This window comes from Ursus arctos, unplaced genomic scaffold, assembly GCF_023065955.2.
Source record: "Ursus arctos isolate Adak ecotype North America unplaced genomic scaffold, UrsArc2.0 scaffold_2, whole genome shotgun sequence".
In the NCBI taxonomy this organism is placed as follows: Eukaryota; Metazoa; Chordata; class Mammalia; order Carnivora; family Ursidae; genus Ursus; species Ursus arctos.
The window spans coordinates 26,422,710-26,446,602 of NW_026622874.1; the positions used below are offsets into that span (position 1 = coordinate 26,422,710).

General features: G+C 37.8%; 1 protein-coding gene across 3 annotated transcripts in view; it reads right to left on the minus strand.

Annotated features, from left to right (window-relative positions):
* Window positions 1-22,929, minus strand: part of CEP350 (centrosomal protein 350) — a 150,504-nt gene extending 127,575 nt beyond the window's left edge. For all 3 annotated transcript variants that reach the window (XM_044387853.3, XM_026509152.4, XM_044387852.3), the window contains exon 1: window positions 22,546-22,929. The gene's annotated coding sequence lies outside the window, so the exon portion shown is untranslated. The remainder of the gene's footprint in view (window positions 1-22,545) is intronic.
* Between the last annotated feature and the right edge of the window lie 964 nt (window positions 22,930-23,893).

Genomic DNA, 23,893 nt, shown 5'->3' on the forward strand with positions numbered 1-23,893 from the left:
AAAGCAATGAAAATGTCCATCAACAGATGACAAGGTAAGTAGAACGTGGTATATACATACAGTGGAATATTATTCAGCATTAAAAGGCAAATTTTGCCATTTTCTATAATACAGATGAACTGTGAGGACATCAACTAAGTGAAATAAGCCAGTTACAAAGACGAATACTATATGATTCCACTTACATAAGGTATCTAGAGTAGTCAAAATAATAGGGACAAAAAAGTAAAATAGTGGTTGCCAAGAGTTGGGGAAGGGGAAAATGGGGAGCTATCATTTAATGGGTACAGAATTTCAGTTTTGCAAGATGGAAAGTGATACAAGATGGATGGTGTTGATGGCTGCACAATGCTAGTACTTAATACCACTAAATTATACACTGAAAATGGTTAAGGTGGTACATTTTACCCTGTGTATTTTATCACAATAAAAAAATGAAAGAAAAAAAGAAAAAAATATATGACTCAAAGAGAAAAATCATAATCTGCTTATGCTGACTAGACAGCTTGATAATAGTCATATAGAATATAGACTATTGAATATAGAATTATTCTGTTATAAAACTCACAAAACACTGAAAGTTTGGAAAATACAGGAGGGGAAAACTCATTCCTATTCCCCAAATCTTAATACGATCATTAAGCTATTTTGCATAGTCTCTTCTATTCTAATTTTCTTTTTTTACTCTGTGTAAAAAGTAAAAAATTTTCATTTTTGTGTCCTACTTAACTGCTGGATGTTTGTGGTAGTTTTTAAATATATTCACGAATTCTCTAATACTCCCTTCTTCAAGAAAGAAAGGTTAATTTTTCTTCCATTAAATGTAGGCTGGACTTAGGGATACTATTTAAGTAGGGCAGTACTTTATGTAAGAATATATATAAATTATCACCATTTTCTATAAAAATAGAAAAATTGAGGAAAAAGTACATTGAAAAAAATCTCCTCATAGAAAGGAGAGAATCTAATCTGTCAAAACTCTTACTATATTTTTTTTTTTAAGATTTTATTTATTTATTTGACAGAGAGAGAGACAGCCAGCAAGAAAGGGAACACAAGCAGGGGGAGCGGGAGAGGAAGAAGCAGGCTCCCAGCGGAGGAGCCTAATGTGGGGCTCGATCCCAGAACGCTGGGATCACGCCCTGAGCCAAAGGCAGACGCTTAATGACTGAGCCACCCACGCGCCCCAAAACTCTTACTATCTTTAAAGTATAAATCTCAATCTGCAAAATGCCTCTTCTAACCACTTTAAGATGACTGTCAAATAGATTTAACTTATTCAAGATATTTATTGGGAAATAATGAAACTACCTTCCCAGTTAAATGTTTTATAGGCAACATGACAACTTTATTCTATAGCCATATGGGAATTCTGGAATTATTTACTGAACATTTGTGCATTCTCTTTTGCCTACTTAATCTGTCAAGAATTAAGAAAGGCAGGGGCTCCTGGGTGGCTCAGTTGTTAAGCATCCAGGGCGTGTTTCCGGAGTCCTGGGATCGAGCCCCGCATCGGGCTCCCTGCTCCACTGGGAGCCTGCTTCTTCCTCTCCCACTCCCCCTGCTTGTGTTCCCTGTCTCTGTCAAATAAATAAAATCTTAAAAAAAAAAAAAAAAAGAATTAAGAAAGGCAGACAAAAAACTACCATAACTACTTGTTGTCTCCTCTTCATATTTCTATAAATTAATGTTTATACAGCTTGACAGGATTATTTAGTACATAAAGGTTCATGGTTGTTACATCGTCATGTGGGTTTTATATTTCTTCAATAAAAATCACCATCATTGTCCATAGAGAACTATGTTTTAGTATTCAGTTATATTTTGTATGCTATTAATAAAAAGCAAGTATTGCTTTATTCTATTATACCTGCCCTATACTTTCCATTCTAAGCTTTCCAGGACACTTTATTTTAGATGCATCCAGTATACAGAAAATAGTTAGAACTCTTCAATCCAGAGTAATAATCTTTGTTAAGACTAAGAATAGGGAGGGGCACTTGGGTGGCTCAGTCGGCTAAGCATCTGCCTTCGGCTCAGGTCATGATCCCAGAGTCCTGGGATCAAGCCCCGCATCTCACATCCTGCATCCCACATTGGGTTCCCTGCTCAGCAGTGAGCCTGCTTCTCCCTCTGCTACTCTTCCTGCTTGTGCTCTCTCATACTCTCTCTCTCTAATAAACAAACAAATAAATTCCTTAAAAAAAGAAAAGACTAAGAATAGGGAGAATAAACTTGCATATCAATACCTAGTGCTAACATTTTTTGAGCACCTACTTGTGCAAAGTATTGTGTGTTACAGAAAAGGAAGATGAAATGACCCTGACTGACTCTCCAACCTCACCATCTAGTATAAGTATTCTTAACCTAGGGATCCATGAGTGAGATTCAAGGAATTTATAAACTCTCTGAAATTATATGTAAAATTTTGTATGTATCATCTGTGTACATGTTTTCAGAGACAGAATCATGGCCTTCATGACGTTCTCAAAGCAATCCAGTAATCAAGTAGGTGAGGTGAACACATACATAACTGAGAAACATAATAATCTGGACAATACCATAATACATGTATGATTATCACAAAAGGAAACATTAATTCTACTGGTAGAGACCTGTTAAAGCTTCTTGAGAGTATATCCTTAAAGACACCATATTAATTAGGACATGCCTACTACATGTTTGGTATGAAGAAGAAAGAAGGGACAGAGACTATTTTGCATCAGGAGCCCTAATGGCATCAGCATACCATGTTCATAGAAGTTAAGTATTCTGTTATCTAATAATAAGTTTGTCACAACCTTCCATTTGTACAATGGCAGATGGCCACGGTTTTCTTATAAATGCTTCTGAGAGTTAGACCAGAGCATCTCATTAAGTTAACATTTTAAAAGTTATTTTATGAATTGTATTATTAGAGCATTTAAAAACCATACTGTCAATAACTATGACATTCAGGAAAGGGTTAACAAATTTGCAATAGTCTGTCAGACTGCTTTATTTTCTGAGACTTGTTACCTGTGAAAGTCTAAATTTAAGTGACTGTCAATCATCCACAAAGTAGACTTTCTTCTTTACTGTGTCTTAAGATACTACCGTTACGGCATACCAAAAGGTATAAGAAATAATAATACACACTTATGTACACATCTCTCAGTTTAAGAAATAAACTACTGAAATTTGGCTGAAGTCCCCTGTGTACCTCTACTCATATCCATCTCCCACCAACCAGAAGTAATAACCACTATCCCAAACTCAATGTTTATCATGTATGTCCTCCTTGGACTCTCAACATTTTCCAAAATACAAAGGGCAATCCTTTCTATTCAGCACAAAACAAATAATCTCAAAGTATACCTTTAAAATGTTCCTTTGTCGAATCACTATGTTGTATACCTGAAACTAGCATAACATTGTGTGGCAACTATACACACACACACACACATAAAATAATGGGAACATTATAAATAATGTTCATAATGTTCCCAAAAAGATTTATTAAATGAAATTGTGTATGAATGTATTACAAATGTCAATCACTTGTCTGCCCAACCATAGCCCCCTCTCTGAAGAACAAACCTCCCCATTCCCATCCACAACCCCTCGCCCCCGCTACAGCTGATTGAAGGAGTGAAGAACTAACTCAAGAGTGGCCTATCCAGTCCCTGGCAAGAAGAGATCTAAGAATTTTAGAATGGAATGTTAAGCAACTGAGTCAATGAGCTGTGAGGAGTCAAGTTGAAAAATCATGATGATAAGCAAGATGAAGATCAAAGAAAAACAAATGAGATTCATGTAGCTTCCCCAAAAAAGGAAAAAGTGGCCTTGTTTTTAGCCATTTTCCAGTTCCCATAATACCACTACCTCATTTTCTGCCCCTGCATTTCTTGAGATCTCTCTAAGTCTTACAACAAACTTTCTTTTATTTCTCTTTATTTAAGGGAAAAAGGGACAAAATCCTACAAAAAAAAAGAGAACCCCATGAAATCCTTGATTTCAAGGCTCTAACTCACAGACAGGAAATAAGTTATTAAGAGAAATATATGTGAAATATATTTCAAATATACTATAGAAAAAATGTGTTAAATACATTGTTTAATAAAAGAGAAAGAAAATACAGAAAATTTCAATGACAATTTCTGAGACAATTCTTTTGAGAGAGGGTTATCTCTGGTTACCAGAAAACATTTTTTTTTTAAATCCACTGAGAAAATTTCCCTTTATCCTTCAAATTCATTTTCTTATAAACAGTCCTTTGACTAAAAAGTCCGTACTTTCTTTCATTTACTTTCTTTTCTTTTTTTTTTTTTTTTTTGGAGAGACAGAAAGAGAGCATAAGTGGGGAAGGAGGGACACAGGCAGACAGAGAGAATCTCAAGCAGGCTCCACACTCAGCATAGAGCCTGTGGGGCTTGATCTCACAATACTGGGATCATGACCTGAGCAGAAATCAAGAGTCTGATGCTCAACCAACTGAGCCACCCAGGACCCAAAAAGTCCATTATTTTCTAAAGTCTAAAAAATTATTTTTCCTGATTTACAAGTTTGTTTTTACGAAGGTCTTAAAACTAAGTTTAAACATTATATACATATGAAACATTGTATACATATAACTATATGTATACATATATAGTCCATCTGTCCAGAAAATCTAGGAAATATACCTTTGTATTAACACAATTTTCCAGTTGGGTATAACTCTATTACATTTGGGGTTTTAAGCTTTCATCTTGAAACACTCACTACTCTCGGGATCAATAAAACATATCTGTCCTACTTTCCTTATCCTCTTGTTTTTTTTTCCCTTAACTGATGGCTTACTTCTCTACTTTTGCCCAATTCATCAACGGTAACATTTCCAAAGGTTCTGTTCTTAGGCCTCTTCTTTCCTAGCGCCTTCTTCCCAGGCAATCTCACACACTTTCATGGTTTCAAACCACTTCCTAAATATCATCCCATTTCTGTCCTAGGTCTTTCTCTGGACCCAAGTTTTCAGTCTATTAGATAGTCCACCTCCAAATCCCACTGGCACTTCAAATTTACCAAGTTCAGAACCAAATTCATTATTGTCTATATTCAAAATCATTCCTTTTTCTCTTAGCAAATGGGGTTGTCATGCATCCAGTTTACCTTTGACATTTCTGCCTCTCCCTCACCATCATTCACTGAGTTACCAAGTCAATACTATCTTTAAGATGTTTCTCTCATAAAATAGATCTCCATAAAGCTGTTGAAAAAAAATTTTCCAGATATTTTTAACTTCTCTGTTCCTCTCTCTCTCCCCCTTACCTCTGTTCAGAGCATTATTTTTAACCTAAATTGTGGTAAAAGTTTCCTAAATTATTCTGTCCCTAATTCATTCTCCATACTGCAACCACAATTATCTTTTCGAAAACAGAACCTAGCAATTCTGCTTTTATAGCTCTTCAATGACTATCACCTATGGGATAAAATTCCAAATTCCTTAGCATGATGGAACTTGGGATCCTCCACAACCTTAATTTAGTCTTTACCCCCTTGCTATCTTTACTGTATACCAGTTGTTCTTGTCAAAAGGCCATAGCTAGAGTGCATTCCCTAAACATGCAGAAATTTTCATTACCTCCTTATCTTCTTTTCCTAAATTTTCTCTGGCAATAATAATCTTCAAGTCAAAATGTTAATGCCATCTACTATAAATCTTTCCCCAACTGTTTCTTAACAGAATTACTACTTCATCTGTTTCCCCAATAGCACTCTGTTAACTTTTTAAAATATTTTTTTTATTTATTTGTCAGAGAGAGAGCACAACCAGAAGGAGCAGCAGGCGGAGGGAGAAGTACGCTCTCCACTGAACAGGGAGCCCAATGCGGGACTCAATGCCAGGACCCTGGGATCATGACCGGAGCTGAAGGCAGATGCTTAACCGACTAAGCACCCAGGTGTCCCGTACTCTGTTAACTTTTTAGAGCCCTTATCATTAGACACACACACACACACACACACACACACCATTCATTCAATCATTCATTCAATGAACATTCCTTGAGCACTTAATGCTCACAATGTAGTGACACACATAAACAGATAGCATACAATGTGGTAAATTTATAACGTTACAAATAGCTCATGTGTATCAGTCTCTCCTCAACGTTGTATGGTCCTTAAGGACTACATCGCTCTCACAGGCGCATACATGCTCTCTCTCTCAAATAAATAAAATCTTTAAAAAAAAACCAAAAAAACAGGAAAAGGAACACAATTAACAAACATCACTAGGCTAGTAAGCCAGGAAAAAAAAAATGTAAAACAAGGAAATGAAATTCATATACTATTTTGCAAGAAGCCTGTAAGAACATATGGTGAAAGAAACTACAAGCCACACACCCAAAAAGCATAATTGACCTTGCTGATAATAACAGTGTAAAGAAGAGGGCTACAGGTGACCATATAATAAATTAAATATATGATGCCACGGAAACAAGGGGAGTCATTTGATAAAAGCATATCATCATTAATGTGCAATGAATCAGATGACTGGAGCAAAAGACAATGCTTTTGCTTTGTCTATATAACCAAATAAAAGCCTTACTATGATTAGGCAAAAAAAAAAAAAAAAAAAAAGTACTGGGGCGCCTGGGTGGCACAGCAGTTAAGCATCTGCCTTCGGCTCAGGGCGTGATCCCAGAGTTGCGGAATCGAGCCCCACATCAGGCTCCTCCGCTATGAGCCTGCTTCTTCCTCTCCCACTCCCCCTGCTTGTGTTCCCTCTCTCGCTGGCTGTCTCTATCTCTGTCGAATAAATAAATAAAATCTTAAAAAAAAAAAAAGTACAAGAATTATGTATAAACTGTATTGGAGGTTCATTTATTCACTCTGGACATGAACAAAGTAATGAACATTAAAGTGGAACAGTAAAACATTACCATCTAGAGCCCGTGAACAGCAGAAACTACTCAGAAAGGGAAGACATTTCTCCCAGCTACTCACCAAGAGCAAAGATTAACTAACTCCTAGACCCATGGCTTCAACCTCATATAAAGTCTTAGTGTTTCTTAGAGAGGAATGGAGTGGCCCCATCTAAACAGATTCTTTGTGGGAATTAACAGAGGGGTACCATTAACTACCAGGCTACAACTTGACAAACACATCTACCTTGTTACGAATACTTTGTTAGCAATCAAGTTCCCTGATTCTGCAAGTATGGTGATACTGCTGAGTGCCATCAACAGACCTGAACTCTATCTAACTGACCATGAAACTTAGTGACAAAGACTCCAACATGCCGAGAGTCTCTAACAGACAGTAAGAAGCCAGAAATCTAGGCACACTGTCCTAGATCATATTTGATTAATTCAATCAGTCAACAATGTATTCTTTTTCCTAAAACCCATACCATACCATTCCTTCTAAAATCCTACAAGCTAAAGTGAGCTGAAAGGGGAGGTGGGTTTCCTAATACTTTTCTCTATTATCATCTCTGGTCCTTTCACTAGTACAGTTTTACTTAAGAAAATCTTCTTAAAATTAGAGAAATTCGCTAAAATTCATTTGCTAAAAACCAAATTTGTTATATTCTCTTCAAATACTAGGATATTTTCCTCTTTTCCCCCATTTACCTCCCATTTTCTACTACGATATTTTTTCCTTTTACTTACTCCTTTTCTGTTTTCCATAGTATTCTCTTATCTGACTTCCTCTCCTCCGTTTCTCACCTTTAGTTTCCCTATTTTTATATCTACTATTCATATTTATACCAAACGTGCTTATGATTAATTTTTCTAAATCTAAAAATGGTATGAATAAACCTACAACATAATAAAAATTCTCTGAAAACTCAGAAAGACCCTTACCATGATGAATGAGATATACAACACACACACACACACACCCAAGACACACAAAACACACAAGCACAAATACACATTTATTTAAACACATTATGAGAATATGCTTGGCTTCTTTTTTTAAAATGTGGGCACATGATGTGAACTAGTATTAAGGATAACGTACAAACTATTAGTCTTGACATGCCAGCATAACATGTACCTTCACTCAAAATGTACCTTTACTCATAAAGTCATCATAGCTGCTGTTTAATCCATAGCAAATAGGGACACACAGAAAACATTCTTTATATTTAAATGGCTTTTAAATATAATACTTTAAAATCATTACTCCCTCTACTTAACCTCTGTAGCTAGTCTTTAAGCCTATAAAGTTAATTCCTTCCCAAATAACCCACATGTACATTCCCAATCGTTCCCACGGCAAGTGAGTTTCAGAGCAGCTACTTAATGCCCTCCTCCAAACAGCTAGAGTTCCTGTCTCCCGAGCCTACTGTCTCAAGCAGCTCTAGGAGAATCACCTAGATAATATTAAAAACTGAAATGCTCAGGCTCCACCCCAAGAGATTCTGAATCAGTGAGTCTGAGGAGAGGCCAAAAACCTGTATTTTTAAAGGTCTACAGGGCTCCCAATACACAGCTTTGAGAACTACAGCTCTAGAGATTATATTCAATTCTACTCTTTGAAGCCCGAAGCTTCCAAAAACACTGTTGATTACATAAAGATGAGCATCAGTGGAGAGAATTAATCCTATTCCCCAACTACCTGAGACCATTTCTCCTCTGAAGTTCCAGAACACTTGAGAGCAAAAAATACCTTTAAACCAGAAGCTAAAGTTATAGACTTCTATGGAGGGGAGGCAGGGGTGACCATGAAGGCAATTAATAGTTACTAATCATACCTACCATTTTCTGTGTTCCTTCTATGTGGGCCAAGGACCGTATTGTTTTCCACATCTTATCTTCAGTCTCTATCACAACCCACAATCCTCTTATTTGCCTTTTACTCCTCCCCTTAACCTAAAGCTCTGTTCAATGCAACTGGAAATCTTTATACTTTATACTTCTCTGTCCCCCCTCCTTTATATATTGAGGCCACAGGGTAGGAGAAAAGTGCACAATGTACCACCCCCCTACCCCTTCCCCTATGCATTAAAATCCCTTATTTACCCTTTCCCCCCCCCCCTCCTATTTCTTCCCACCCCTTTCCTGGAAAAAAAAAAAAAAAAGAGCCTTTTCCTCTCTGTGACCCTAAGAACATACGGCACAGGGAAACTGCCTCCATTTGGACCTGGCTCCGCTCTCAGGTTTCTCTCGTCCAATTCTGCTCTTTTCCTGGTGCTCTTTTTCTCAGTGGGGTATGTGTAACAGAACAGCCATGGGCTTTTGGGGACCATTAACATTTTTTTTCTTTTTTGTTTATAAAAACACTAAACATTCAATTCCAGGGAACCAAAATTCCACCTCCCCACCGAACACTACTAAGGGGCATATCTTCTGCTCCATACCTTTTTCTGTTTTTCTTTCTCTCTTGTTAATGCTTTTAGAAACAAATGAGTTTTTTTATATAAAGTTTTTAAAGTGTGGGGAAAAAAAGTATGTATCTATTTTACTGATGAAGAAACAGTATCACACAGACTATAGAAAACAGTCCAAGGTCATTCAGTGACAGATCTGGAAATTAAATCTCTCTCTCTCTCTCTCTCTCAAACCTCTGAAAGCCTCTAACAGGCATTCACATAATGCCTCTCATAATATTCAAACTCAGCCACCATTTATATCATCCCTATCCTCTCTCAGAATTTCATCACAAGGCACTTGGCTTTCTCACCTCAATTCTAGCCTCTTTACAGCCTCTGTTCCATTAACTTCGATGCACTTTAACTTCTTTAGAGAATGCCATTTAACCCACACATCTTGACTGTTATCAAACTCGGAGGAAAGGACGAGACTTCCTCACATTTGTCTACAGATAAAGCATTTTACCCCACCCTGCATTCTCAACAGCGCAGGTAAGATATTTCAGCAACCTCCTTGGTGTCACGTCAGACTGTTCTTCCACACTCATGAAAAACCTCTTCCTCAATCTGACCCATGCCACCCACTTGTTTAACAGATATCTGCCGAGTACCATGCATGTAGTAGGAATGAAAAGTACTAAGCATTGGGGTTATGGCAGTGAAAAGAAACATGGCCCCCACACTAAAGAAATCTAAAGGTTTACTCAGAAGGTTGATATTCCACAAATATTACAAGTAGGATGAAAATAATTAAGGGGAAAAAAAGGAAAATGCCACAGAAGCATGTAACAGAAGGAAATTCATCAAATCTGGGTAGTGGAGAGGAAAGTGTCATGAAATCTAAGAGCTAAAGGATGAATACAGGTGGGCAAGAAAGAGCTTTCCAGGCAGTAGGAACAATATTTGGAATGGCCCCGAGACAAAAAAGACATGACACAGTTTAAGAAACCAAAAAGTCCCATGTGTTGGAAAGGAAAAATGTCAAGAGATGAAGCTGGAGAAGGAAAGGAACTAGATCATGTGGGGTTTCCAACATGATTTGCTTTTAAAGGATCAATTGTTGGCCACTCCTCTCTTATGACCACAGTTTTGAGAAACCAATAACACAGAATCTGTATCACTCTATTGCATTTTGTCTCCTTACTATACTGCAAGCTTCTGAAACTTCAGAAAACTTAAGAATACTTTCTTTTTTTTTAATTAGAGAGAGGGTGGAGGAGTGGGAGAAGGAGAGAGAGAATCCCAACCAGGCTCATGCCCAGCACAGATCCCGACACAGGGCTCAATCTCACAACCCTGAAATCATGACCTGAGCTAAAATCAAGAGTCGGACACTTAACCGACTGAGCCACCCAAGTGCCCCAAACTTAAGAATACTTTTATTACTCATTTAAGTGACTCAAGAGTTTCAGTCTAGTGTCCATTTTACAGTGAGTGAATTTAACTGACATCTTGTAGAGAAACAAGCTGTTTCATGCAAAAGTCAGAAGCATAAATGAACAATGCTGCTTTCTTCAGACTAAAGTCAAATATCATGAGGACTAAAAAAAGAAACTATATTTGACATGGTTCTATTTACATCACGTAAAATATGAAAAGCTCAAAACAATAGTCAACTTCCAAAAGTTAGCTAAGGATGATTCTAACTTGCCAACCGAAAACAGAAATAGAATTTCACTAAAGCTATAAAAACGATATAAAAGAATCTGGTTAAGATGAAACATATAAAAACCTGAAGCACCTCGTATCAAACAAGTATGCAACTTCAAAAAAACTATTTACTTGATAGCAAACAAGGAGTCCACACTTCAAAGTATCACCCAAATACTCACTTCATACGGGAAGCACAAAGGCTCAGAGAAAACTAACAACAGTCAAGAAATTTAAAAGAATTACATTTACCATTTAACGTCCCCACTTATCATGCAGGCTAAGAGTTCATAAAAAGTAACTTTTAGAGGAAAGGAGCCACATGAATACTTCGTCTGTTTTAAGATCTTCCCATCTTCTGGGGTGCCTGGGTGGCGCAGTCGTTAAGCGTCTGCCTTCGGTTCAGGGCGTGATCCCGGGGTCCTGGGATCGAGCCCCGCATCAGGCTCCTCTGCTGGGAGCCTGCTTCTTCCTCTCCCACTCCCCCTGCTTGTGTTCCCTCTCTCGCTGGCTGTCTCTCTCTCTCTGTCAAATAAATAAATAAAATCTTAAAAAAAAAAAAAAGATCTTCCCATCTTCAGGTTCTTTCAAGAAACTTCAACCATCAATTACATTTTCTCTCATGTGTATGTCTAGGCTCCTCCTCTCACCAAGATTCTTCCTATCAGCATTTATACTTAATCTTCTTATTTAAAACAACACCAAAGTCCCACAACCTAGCACCCTCCTCCACTACTGCTTTCTTTTTCCTTTACAAACTTCTCAAAAAAGTTGACTGAATACACTCAGTCTCCATTTAGAGATACTTTTCACTCTCTCTTCAAGCCATTCCAATGTGTATAAATGCACTCCCATTTCTCCATAACAGCTCTCACTAAAATCACCAAAGATCTCTTCATCTCTAAATCTAATGGGCATTTTTTTTTTTTTTTAACACAGGGCTTGAACTCATGACCATGAGATCAAGACCTGAGCTGAGACCAAACATCGGATGCTTAACTGACTGAGCCACCCAGGCACCCCTAGGCATTTTCAAATAAAAAGTCCCATCTTGCTTGGCCTCTTGGCAGCATTCATCACAGTTAACTACTCTCTTAAATACTCATTTCCCTTGGCTTCCATACACTACACTCTGGTTTTCCATCTTCTCTCTAGTTCTTTTTCTTACTCTACTCTGCTAGCTAGTCCTTTTCTCTTAAATCTAGAGATTCAAGCAGGTTTGACCATGGGCTCTTTTCTAACACTATACTCTGGGTGACCTCACCAAGCCCAAGGCTTCAAATACCACGTATATGCCAATGACTGCCAAACTCTGGCCCATATCTTATCTCTGATATGCTAACCCACATATCAAACCATTTATTCAGAAACCTCAAAGGCACGTCTTACCCAACATCTCCAAAAGCCAACTTACAATTATTCCCAAAAAACAAGCGTGAGGTATTCTCTATCTCAGTCCAGATGTACAAGCCAGAAATATCCACAAGAGGTGATTATAACTACATGACCTCTAAGGTCCTATTCTACTCTAAATTTATAATCTATACCACCAGTTCCAACCATGGTCCAAGGATCTCTTAGGGTCCACCTTCCAGGAGGAGTCTTTGAAATCAAAACTATTTCCATAATAATATTAAGACATTAATCCTCTTTTTCACTTTCATTCTGAGAATGTATAGTGCAGGCTCCCAAAGGCTACATGATATATGATATCACAACAGATTGAATGCAGAAGGAGGTATGAGAATCCAGATGCCTTCTATTAAGTGAGACATTAAAAAGATTTGAAAAATGTCCAACAATGTCACTCCTTTCACTAAATGTTTTTGTTCTGGAAAAATAGTTATTTTTCATTTAAAAAATGTTACTTGTTCACTTTAATATGGATTTGTTATTTTAAATAAGTTAATAAGTATACTTAAAACTTCCATACCATGCATCTTTTCCCTAGGAAACTAGAAATCAACCACAAGAAAAAAATCTGGAAAAAACACAAATACATGGTGGTTAAATAACATGCTACTAAAAATTAAATGGGTCAACCAAGAAATCAAAGAGGAAATCAAAAAATACATAGAGACAAATGAAAATGAAAACACAACGGTCCAAAATCTTTGAGATGCAGCAAAAGGTGTTCTGAGAAGGAAGTTTATAGCAACACAGGCCTACTGGAAGAAGCAGAAAAATTTCAAATAAACAACCTAACCTGACACTTAAATGAGATTCAAAAAGAACAACAAACAAAACCCAAAATCAACAGAATGGAAGGAAACAGAAAGGGATAGAGCAGAAATAAATGAAATAGAAACTTTAAAAAAAGCAGTAGAACAGATCAATAAAGCCAGGAGCTCTGGTTCTTGATCAACAAAACTAATAAACCTTTAGCCAGACTCATTAAAAAAGAAAAAAAAAAGAGAGAGAGAGGACTCAAATAAAATCACAAATGAAAGAGGAGAAACACCAACCAACCCTAGAACTATAAAGGATTATAAGAGAATATTATGAAAAATGGTATGACAACAAATTGGACAAACTAGAAGAAATAAATTCCTAGAACCATACAACTTCCCAAAACTGAATCAGGAAGAAACAAAAAACTTGAATAGATTGATTACCAGCAATGAAATTATATCAGTAATGAAAAAAAACTCCCAGCAAACAAAAGTCTAGAACCACATGGTTTCACGGGTGAATTCTACCAAACATTTAAAGAAGAGTTAATACCTATTCTTCTCAAACTATTCCAAAAAATAGACGAGGAAGGAAAGCTTCCAAATTCATTTCATGAGGCTACCACTACCCTGATACCAAAACCAGATAAAGACACTACCAAAAAAAAAAAAAAACAAAAACAAAAACAAAAAAACAAAAACTACAGGTCAATATCTCTGATGCACACAGACGCAAAAATCCTCAACAAAATATTGGCAAACTGAATCCAACAATACATTTTAAAAAAATCATTCACCACAACCAAGTGGGATTTATTCCTGGTATGCAAGGGTGATCAATATTCACAAATCAATCACTGTGATACACCACACCAACAAGAGAAAGGATAAAAACCATATGACTATTTCAAGAGATGCAGGAAAAGCATTTGACAAAGTACAACATCCATTCATGATAAAAACCCTCAATAAAGAAGAAAGTCCCTAACTACCCAAAGCAATGTAGATTTAATGCAGTCTCTATCAAAATACCAACAGCATTTTCAGAGAACTACAACAAATAATCCTAAAATTTGTTTGGAGCCACAGAAAACCCCAAATAGCCAAAGCAATCTTGAAGAAGAATAACTAAACTAGAGGTATCACAATCCCAGATTTCAAGATATATTAGAGAGCTGTAGTAATCAAAACAGTATGGTACTGGCACAAAAACAGACATATAAATCAATGGAACAGAATAGAAAACCCAGAAATAAACCCACAATTAGATGGTCAATTAATCTTCAACGAGGATACACAATGGGATAAAGACAGTCTCTTCAAAAAATGGCGTTGGGGAAACTAGACAGCTACATGCAAAAGAATAAAACTGGACCACTCTCTTAAACCATACACAAAAATAAAAACTCGAAATGGATTAAGGACCTAAACATGAGATCTGAAACCATAAAAATCCTAGAAGAGAGCACAAGCAGTACTCAGCCATAGCAACATTTTACTAGGTAGGATTCTGAGGCAAGAGAAAGAAAAGCAAACATAAACTATTGGGACTATACCAAAATAAAAAGCTTCTGCAAAGCTAAGGAAAACAACCATCAAAACTAAAAGACAACTTAACTGAATGGGAGAAGATATATGCAAACGACATATCCAAAAAAAAAAAAAAAAGTTAGTACCCAAGATAAATAAAGAACTTATATAACTCAACACACACACAAAAACAAATAATCAATTAAAAAATGGGCAGAAGAGGAGGGGCATCCAGGTGGCTCAGTCGGATAAGTGTCTGCCTTCAGCTCAGATCATGATCCCAGGGTCCCAGCTGAGCAGGGAGCCTGCTTCTTCCTCTCTTCCCCACTCATGCTCTCTGTCGCTTTCTCTGTCTCTCTCTCTCAAATAAATAAATGCTGCATGTGGAGATGGCTTAAGATTCTCTCTCTCCGTCTCCCTCTGCCCACCTCCCCTCTCTAAAAAATAATAATAATAAAATTAAAATAAAAAATGGGCAGAAGATATGAACCAGACATTTCTACAAAGACATCCAGATGGCCAACAGACACATGAAAAGATGCTCAACATCACTCACCATCAGGAAAATGAAAATCAAAACCACAATGAGAGATCACCTCACACCTGTCAGAATGGTGAAAATCAAAAATACAAGAAACAAGTGTTGGCATGGATGTGTTGGTGGGAATGCAAACTGGTGCAGCCACTATGAAAACTGGTATGGAGGGTCCTCCAAAAATTAAAAATAGAGCTACCATATGATCCGTCCAGTAATTCCACTACTGGGTATTTACCCAAAGAATACAAAAACACTAATCTGAAAAGATATATGCACCCCTATGTTTATAGCAGCATTATTTCCAATCACCAAAATATGTAAGCAGACCAAGTGTCCACTGATAGATGAATGGATAAAGATGTGGGATGCGTGTGTGCGCATGTGCGCACGCGTGTATGTGTATAATGGAATATTAGTCAGCCACGAGAAATGAAATCTTGCTATTTGCAACAACATGGATGGCTTCAGAGCATATAACGCTAAGTGAAATAAGTCAGAGAAAGACAAATACCATATGATTTCACTCATGTGTGGAATTTAAGAAACAAAACAAACAAAGAGTGAAAAAGAGACAAACCAAAAAACAGACTCTTAACTATGGAGAACAAATGGATCAGTGAAATAGGTGAAGGAGATTAAGAGTACACTCATCATGGTGAACACGGAGTAATGTATAGAATTGTTGGATCACTATATTGTACACTTGATACTAATATAACACTGTATGTTAACTATACTGGAATTAAAATTTTTAAAAAACTAATATATATGTTTAAAACTTCTAATATAGCAAATACCAATAGATATAACCCACGTAAACAAAAGTTCTTAAGTTTTTAATAACTCGAGTATAAAGTGGTCTAGACACAAGAAAGTTTGAGAAATGCTGATCTATACACTTATCATATAACACAAATAAGATAGAAGATGACATTTTTATGAACTAGCCAATTCTCAAGTACCTTCTAGCAGCAAATTTTCCCTTTACATTTACTGACAGGGCTCTCATTCAGTCACACAGATTTGGCTCAATTATTTATTGGGCTCCTACTATGTGCCTGGCCCTGGGGATAGAGATGAAAGAAATTACTTTGTTTTGGCTCTCAAAGAGAATGTTTTCCACACCTTTGCTATGTTTCAGTTCTCTCATCTCTATCAGATCCCATGTAACAACCACGGCTGCCTGAAAGAATGAGAAAAGACAACCCTGCAATAGTCATACTATCTCGTCTAAATATAAAATGGGCAAATTTAGTAGGGACCAGGCTAGAAAAAAGGAGTAAACATTCCAGTTCTAGGTCAGACCTACTGAACTGTTACAAGTAAATTCTCAGAATAACCAACACTCCGCATACTATAGTATAATACACAAATACAAATGACCTGAGAATTTAGCCTCACCTCTCTTCACATTTAAAATACAAAAACCCCAACACTACTTTTACAAATACAAGGCTGATCTACTGTAATCTAGGAAATCCAGAAAGAAACTATGTAACATTTGGTACCAGTTTGGCCTTTGGAACATAAGTGGCAGGGTGAGGATCACAAAGAACATAATATCCCCCACTGACAGGAAATGAGCTATACTTGACTACAGGTGCCCCTAGTCTTTTAACTTAAGGAAAAGTTAATGACAATGAATAAGACCAAGAACAATGCGGGGGGGGGGGGGGGGAGGTCCTAGAAATACGAGCCTATACTTTGCTTACCCACCATCTAGTTATCCTGAATGCTTACTCTTCCAAATTAATTTCAAGGAATATCTGTCTATAAAAGTGTCTCATGGTTCACAAGTCAGGATTATTTTTCCCTTAAAATATAAAATTCATTTACATATAGATACATACATAATATGTATATTATATCCCTATGAAAAATGTATTTCTTATTGTGAATGTCCTAGTCAAAGGAGTTGGACAGGTTCCCAAGCCTTTCCAGTTCACAGAGCTCTCAGTGTCTCAGTAATTTTCTCATGGTGCCCCCAAGCACCAAAAAAATACCTCCCAGTTCCATTTATTAGATCCATACAATCCAGTAAGTATTTGTGTCCTAACAACTTAGCAGCAGTTTGAAAAATACATATAAATGGAAAGAAAGGTTTTATTACTATACAACCACAATTACTTATTAATGAATGTGTGCACCAGCTACACATTACACAACTTCTCAAACCTTGAAATCATTTTGGACACTGCCACTTTCACTTATCATTTACACTGATTTTTGCACAGTACTTGCTTTTTATCACAGCAGCCCACCCAAACCCAGCTTCTTGAAGACATCCTGTCATCCAAAGGAATGTAGCACAACCTCAGAGACACTACCTCAAACTAGTAGTTTGAACAGTGTCCCACAGATGTCAAATATTACTGTGTTTCCCTAGAAAATTTTTAAATATTCCACAGTGCCTGTGAGTTCACTACAGTGCTCCAAGACACCTCATGGCACAGTCTGGGAATGCTGGGTTTAAGAAACACTGACCCTGGATGGCTCAGTTGGTTAAGCGCCTGCCTTCAGTTCAGGTCATGATCTCAGGGTCCTGGGATCAAGTACCACATCAGGCTCCTTGCTCAGCGGCGAGCCTACTTCTCACTGAGCCTGCCATTCCCCCTACTTGTCTCTAGCTTGCTCGCACTCTCTCTCTCTAATAAATAAATAAATGAATAAATGAATAAATAAATAAAATCTTTGGGGGGAAAAGGAAACACTGATCTAGCCTATGTACTTACTTTGTAAATTAAGAAATGACACTTAAGGTCACAAAGCTAGTAGAAAATAAATAACACATAGAAGTTTAACCTTACATCAACAAAAGTTTTGAAAGAGAATCTCATTGTGACATCATGTGGATGAAATCTACAGATCTCTGAAAAACAACTAAATTCAAAAATATATTTATATGACTGTAAAATAGAAGAAACTGTTTCAATGTTTTTTAGAAAAAAATGTTTAAAAAGTATTAAAAGTGGGACTTATAATAAACAATACAAAAGTGTCTAAAGAAAAAAAAAAAAGGAAAGTCATCCACTCCCCCAGGGATAACACTGCTAATAGTTTAACATCTATCCTTACAGACTCTTTCCTATGCACATACAAAATCATAATAAAATCCCACTTTTATACTTTTTAAACATTTTTTTCTAAAAAACATTGAAACAGTTTCTTCTATTTTACAGTCATATAAATATATATATATATCATGAACATTCTTCCATGTCAGTACATAATAGTAATTGCAAACACTTATACATTTATTGGTGCTTACTAATAGTTTAACATCTATCCTTACAGACTCTTTCCTATGCACATACAAAATCATAATAAAATCAAACTAAATTTCTTTGCCCGTGTGTTTGCTTTTTCAAAACTGAATCATATTCCACAGTGTTATGCAACTTATTTTTCTCACTCAGTATTATATCATGAACATTCTTCCATGTCAGTACATAATAGTAATTGCAAACACTTATACATTTATTGGTGCTTACTATACTTACTTACGGCTTACAATAGCAACTCACTTAATTCTCACGACAGCCCTGTCAGGTGAGAACTATAATTACATCCACTTTATAGATGCGTTTAAGTAATTTGCTAATGGCTGCATCTAATAAATGATGCAGCTGGGATTTGAACCCAGAAAGTTAGCTGCATGGTCCCTGCGCTCAATGATACACTCAGCTGCTTCTCATGAAGTAAATACAGCTATCCCTCAACCTGTTAACAAGTGTGTAGTACTTCACAGCATAAAAGTACTATAATTTCAACTACTCCCCTACCAATGAAACATTTAGAACATTTTTTATTTATAAATACTACTGGCATTTACTTAAAACAACATTAAAATGAACATCCTTATAGATTTGCTCCTGTGCTCTGTGTTAAAATTCCGGTAAGATAAACGCCTAAAAATGAAACGACTCTATCAAATATGTGCCCCTTTAATTTTGATAAGTAACACCAAATTTCCTTCCAGAATATTGTTCTAGTTGTACCAATTTATAGTCCCAAAGACAGAGGGGAAGGCTGAGGTTTATTTTTAAGTTAACAAATATTTTTGATTCACTGAGGGGTCTATTTTGAGTTTTCACTCTGATATAGAATGAACAGATTGCCCAGTTGGTCACAATCATGATCTGATTTGATAATTATCTGACATTAAACAAGTGAAGACTTAGAGCTATACAGCGAATTCTTCATCCAGTTATGAGACCACTTTGGGTGAGATATTTCCCCTATATGATACTGTTCCCTTATGTGTAAAACGTGGGAATTGGACTAGGTGGCCTTCAAGATTTAAAACTCCCAATGCTGTAATTAAGAAGTGACTTAAAGTTATTAAGAGCCTATAATTACAGTACTAATTACATCAGGGTCTTAAGCCTTCTATTTTCTTTAAATCATAATAACTATTGCCAGAACACCTAAGTAAATCATTAAAATATCCAATAAAGTTTTCAGGATCCACCTGTGGCTTATTCTCAGTGGCTTTTTAATCCCAGGCTGTCATTCCCTGCTAACTACCAAACTTGAACATCTCTCTGGAGTATATTCTTAATAAGAGTTGATGTGTGCCTAGGAAAATGAACCAGTGTTTTGTTTTCTAAATATTATACCAAGACCACTCTTTAGTCAATTTATTCAACTAATATTTATTGATTAGTTTACTATATGCTAGCCACTGGGCATACAATAGTTAACAGAGGATCTCTGCCATCATGGAACTTACAGACTAAATGAGAAAGGCAAATAACCAACCAAAATAATCACTAGTAAATGTAAAGTTATACCTGTGATAATAATAAACAAAAATCCATTAGTGCAGGAAAAAAAAACCCACCATTCAATCTTTTGATTGTGTTTTTTTGGACTATTTGCGACACTAGAAATTGTATGACATGGGAAGAAAATGTCAATAAAGAAAATTATTTTGCAACTTGTCCCACGCTGCAAAAAGAGCACTCACAAGTGTACATGGCAACTTTTTTTTTTTTTTTTTTTGGCAAGTTAACTTTTTAAATCATCAGTTCTACAATAAAATCACCAAGATGTTACTACTTTTCAGTTAGGCTACCATGTGGCCCAAATATTGGTTTTTCATAACCAAGAGTATAAATGATTTGAATCCAAAGATGACAGAACTATGAGTATCCAAACAAAATGAGAGATGACAGGTCAACTACAATTTCTTAAAAACACTGTTCAAGCAAAAAGTACATACAGCCGTAAAGCCATCCATTATAATAATTCATGACTTGCTCATAATTAACAAAAATTACTGAAAGTACTGTTTTTAAAGAATGACAATCATCAGCATAAAGGAGTTAGTGACATATCAAAAGGAGCAAAAATAGAATTTTTTTGATTTAAAAAAAACCATGGTCCAGAAGTATCTATAATACTCAATTTAAAAATAAAATTAATCCTACAATGTTAACTAGACTTGTGGTGATCGCTTCAAAATACATACATATACAGAGCCAATACGTTGCACACCTAACACTAACACAATGTGTCAACTATACCACAATAAAAAAAAAACAATTCTAGATCTGCAGAAATAAGAGCATCACTCATATAAATAAATGAACTTCCTTGTGTGTCAATTTCCACAACTGCAAAACAAAAATATTTGCCAAATATACCTCACACTGCTCTAAAGACTAAATAAAATAACGTTATTTGGTGATACACCAAAAAATGATGTCAATTATTTTAAACAGCTGCTTTTTTGCTGCCACTATAACATAGCAATTTAACAAATAAAATTGGTTAGACAGGGACTCCATCTCCTTTCTTCTGTCCATGATATGACAGAAGTGTTATAAAATGGGCAAAAGACTGGCAATCAAAAGCATTAGGAAAAAATTCACAACCCATAATTCATAATTGATTACCCCACAGGTTGGCTGTTTAAGAAGTAACACTCTTACATAATAATCTCAGAGAATCAGAGAAATTATCTCACATATGTATGAAATTGTTTAGTTATTAGACCTCACCATCACCACAAACACAGGTGCTGCTACTATGAAAAAATAAGATGTATTTATCCACACATACAAAGTATTTTAGCTTGATGTTTATTTTCTGATCAAAGCATCTTAAATTCAATGCAATGATGCTTCAATGCTTCAGATTTACTTTATTGCACTGAATGGAGTTCGTCAATTTTGCACACCAAAACTAATTCATATTACCCACCCATGGGTTTAAAGCAACTTCCACCATCCGTCTACCAACCAATCCCCCAAAGTCACAATCTCATGTTATTAGTAGCACACTGTGTTGTTTAAAAACAGTATTTTAAACTGAGAAATGTTTAAAGTGGAGAGCAGCTTTTAGTATTTTATCATTGCTTTTACAAACCGTTTCAAGCTGTTGCTAGGTTGGCCTAAGATAGCCTTTCCTTTAAAACCTTTAAATACAAGACAGGAGGAGGCATCGCTAACATGGCAACCTAACCATTAACGACTTTTCCAAATTCAAAACAAGGATCGCCATCAAAACAAAAAAATCAAAACAATCAGGTGGAGTGCATGGATACTGATTACTACTCCTGACAAGCTGTCCTATATGAAGGGTCTTTTCCTTTATGAAAGATTTGCTACTACACTAAAACCACGTTAAAATCTTATACCTATGTGCAACTTCCTATCTGAAAACTAAAAATCCAGTGAAATTCCAAACCGTATTTGTGACATTAGTTAAATATTATTTACCATGTTGGGCTACATTTCAAAAGAAGGTGGGGGGAAACACTGACAATTTTGAAAGCGTAAAGCTTTTTAAATCCCCCACTAAATCATTTGTGAATAAATCGGTAGACTACATTCGGCAGCGGCTAGACTGGAGCAGAAGATCAAAGTTTTCCCTATACTTGAGAATGTTTATCCTCCCCAAAAAGGAACAGAAACCAGTCATCCTTGCCACTGGAGCCAGTTGCCCGAAATTTCCTAAAATATGCCTCATCTGCAAGTGAAGGAGCACTTCTCGGGAGACCAAAGGCGAGAGGTATCGTACATCTTTCGCAGACGAGAGGAGGGGCGGGGAGAGCACTGGCAGGTAAGGAAGGAAATCCGTCTTCTGCAGGCACCGGTGGGACCTGAAATCCAGGTCTCAGGATGGCCCTCCCCGCAAAGGCTCAGGACCCAGGGAGGTTCCCCGAGGGGGACGCCAGGCAGGGCCAGGGCTCCCGGCGCCCCGCCCCGCCTCTCTCGCCGCCACCGGGGACCCGGGACCGCGGACAGAGGCAGCAGAGGCTAAGCAAGCGTCCGCGGTACCAGCCACGTCCTCCCGGGTCTCACCTGAGAGTGTCGCCTCCGCCCTCGGCTCCCACGGTGCATCCCGCGGGGCCTGGCGGAGGGTGCAGTGATGCCGCCCCGACCGGCCCCAGGGCTGCCGGGCCTGGCCTCCCCGCTCCGGGGACGCACCGGGTGCCCGCCTCGCACCGGCTCCCGGGATCCGCCGGGCTGCAGAGAGGGAAGGAGAGGCGGAAAGGCTGCCTCCCCTCCCCCACAGCAAGCCTCCCCCTGAGCTGCGGCTCTCTGCAGTTCCCTCTGGCGCAGGTCCGGCCCCGCTCCCCCTCCCGGGAGTCACTTCGGCAGCGGCGGCCCAGTCGCCATTACAGCCCAACAACTGACACGGAGGAGGAGCGGCGCCGGCGGCAGTGGCAGTGGCGGCCGCGCGAGGCAGGGCGGGAGCAGTCCGGGCCCAGGCAAACCTCGCGAGAACTGTCCCGAGACCGTTCCACAGGAATATAACCTTCGGTTAGGGCCATGTTGAGTGTGGCTAAAAAAAAAATGTGAGAGCGAAATAAGACGAAGAAAGAACACTCGAGAGCGCCATGTTTAGTGTGGCCAGTGTATGCTTTGCAGAACTCGGGAGGAGCCAGAGTAGATCCGCAGCGGAGACCTCCCCGCCCCCCACCCCCCACCCGCGGCCCTCCTTCTTCGGACGCTAATTGGGCCTTGTGGCTGCGCATTTCGTCCCTGGACAAAAAAAAAAAAAAAAAAAAAAAAAAAAAAAACCAAGGTGGGGAGGGTTGACGAGGGTGAACTCAGAAGTCGAAATTGCAGCTTCTCAGAGTTTACGATGTTTCACCAGTTGTCGTCCAAGTAAATCTTCTTTACCCCAGTCAGTTTCAGAGTAATTGCAGCTCTGCGGCTGCTGCAGTTACCCACTGCTGTCACCGTGGCGGTTTTATTCGCTCGAGTTACAGTTGTGTTCAGCGTGCAGTCTAATGGCTAAAGACTCCAGAGCAAGTAAAACGGAGTTTTCTCCCGTTAGGCATAGGCATCGATAGAACGGTGCTTTGAGAGACTCTCTGTGATCAACATATCTTCTAATATCTTTATCCTCTTTCCCCAGTCTCCGCATGGTGAATTCTCTGTCATGTGCCAGGACTTAGCTGAAATGACATGTCTTCTGCAAATAATGCCACCTTCCGCTAGGTGCTCGCTTCACACTAGCTCCCTGCCCATGACTTTCCTCCACCTTCTGAACACCGATAGCTCTTTATCCAGAGGCTGTTTCTCATCTTTAAGTATCTTGAAGACCCTTTTGTCTCTCTGTACCCCAATAGGGCCTAGATCAGTAACTGGGACATTTTAGGTGGTCGATAACTGCTTGTTGAGTAGATCTCATCAGAAGCGG